Below are 2199 nucleotides of genomic sequence, written 5' to 3'. Positions count from 1 at the left end.
GATTATAGACCATAATCCCAGCCTTTAATTCATGAAAAATAGTAGAAAAATAGGATTTTGGGGCCTGAGATTATGAGACCTTTAGGGGTCGATTTGAGGGGTCAAACGGACTCCGATTTTGGTGTTCTTTATATATACGGAATCAAAAGAAGATGAAGAACATTTTTCTGTAAAAATTTCTGAGTTTCGAGAAGTGGGCTCGGGGCTCGGGTTTTGTCAATTTCGGGATTATTGATGTTTTTCGATTATTTTCGATTGGGTATTGATGCTATAGCATAATGTGACGTATTCGTTGTGGTTTTGGTCAGATTCGACGCTCGAGCAGGTCGATTTGAGAGGCAAGGGCATAGCGAGCTAGGATTTTGGCCGGCTTGAGGTTAGTAATAGATGTAGAAACCCCGAATTTGCACATTGTAGTGCTATGTTGAGATGACTTGCACGCCGGATAACGGGCGTGGGGTAGAGCACCGTCGGAAATCGTGACTTGGTCCGTCCCGCTTAATAAAATTACTACCTAATTGATTGAAGCTTAGTGAGATCCTTATAAAAATGGATTAATTGTCATCTTTTGGATTTGCCTGAAAATGAGCACTAAGCCCTACACTGAAAACAATGTCAGGTCTGCTGGCAGTAAGATACAGGAGTGAACCAATCATACCCCTATACAACTTTTGATCAACTGATGAACCAGGTTCATCAACATCTAATTTAGTGGCAGTTGCAATGGGTGTGTCTATTCTTTAGATTCCTCCATTTTAAACTTTTTGATTAGCTCTTTTGTATACTTCTGCTTGATGGATCATGGTTCCATTTGGACTTTGTTTGATTTGCAAGCCTAAGAAGAAGTTAAGCTCACCCATCATGCTCATTTCAAACTCACTCCCCATTAATTTTGCAAAGTCCTTACTTAGCTTATCAGTGTGGCCCCAAATATTATGTCATCAACATATATTTGCACAACAAGGAGATCTTTACCTTTTTCCCTTAAGAATAAGATACTATCAATTTTACCTCTTTTGTACCCATGCTCCAGCAGGAATTTGGACAATCTTTCATACCATGCTCTTAGGGCCTGCTTGAGTCCATAGAGAGACTTGTCTAACTTGTACACATGCTCAGGACATTCCTTGCTTTCAAACCCTGGAGGTTGTTTTACAAACACTTCTTCTTTCAGGTAGCCATTCAGGAAGGCACTTTTGACATCCATCTGATGAAGAGTAAATTCCATGTGTGCTGCAAAGGCTATGAGAAGTCTGATTGCCTCTAGTCTTGCAAATGGAGCAAAAGTCTCATCATAGTCTATGCCCTCCTCTTGGTTGTAACCTTAGACCACCAATCTTGCCTTGTTTCTTGTAACCGTTCCATCTTCATCAAGTTTGTTTCTGAAGACCCATTTTGTACCAATGACTGATCTGTCCTTGGGTCTTGGAACTAGATGCCGGACTTGACTTCTTTCAAACTGGTTAAGTTCATCCTGCATTGCATTTACCCAATCTGCATCATGCAAAGCTTCAACAACATTTTTAGGTTCAATAATAAATAGAAAAGCATCAAAAGCACACAATTCTTTAATTGTGATCTGGTTTTAACTCCAGATATTGGATCAGTGATAATGTTCTCAATGGGATGAGAACATTGATACTTGTGAGGTTTCACAACCAACTGGCTTCTACTAGATATTTCACCCATTTGCTGAGGAACAGGATCATGAACAAGATCCTTCAAGGAATTTATTTCAATTCCTCTTTGATTAGTTCCCCTGTCAGGTTGCACTGTATGGAAGAACCTGTTCCATCACCTGTTCCTTCTGTTGGTGCCACTTTGACCTGAGTTGATGCTTCAGTCAAGTCCTTTACCAATCCAATGGCTTCATCTTCATGTTCCTGTCTCTCAGAAAGAATGTTAGTTTCATCAATTACTACATGCACACTTTCTTCTACACACAAAGTTCTTTTGTTAAACACTTTATATGCTTTCCTATGTGAAGAATATCCCAAGAATACTCCCTCATCACTTCTGGGATCAAACTTACCTAGGGAGTCTTTTCCATTATTGTGCACATAGCACTTGCAACCAAATGCCCTAAGATGGGATATGTTTGGTTTTCTCCCTTTAAGTAACTCATAGGGAGTCTTCTCTACCAGAGTTCTGGTCATGCATCTATTGATTATGTAACAAGCAGTGTTTACAGCCTCTGCC

This window comes from Nicotiana attenuata, unplaced genomic scaffold (genome assembly GCF_001879085.1).
Source record: "Nicotiana attenuata strain UT unplaced genomic scaffold, NIATTr2, whole genome shotgun sequence".
NCBI lineage: Eukaryota > Viridiplantae > Streptophyta > Magnoliopsida > Solanales > Solanaceae > Nicotiana > Nicotiana attenuata.
Note: the sequence above shows the minus strand (reverse complement) of the source record.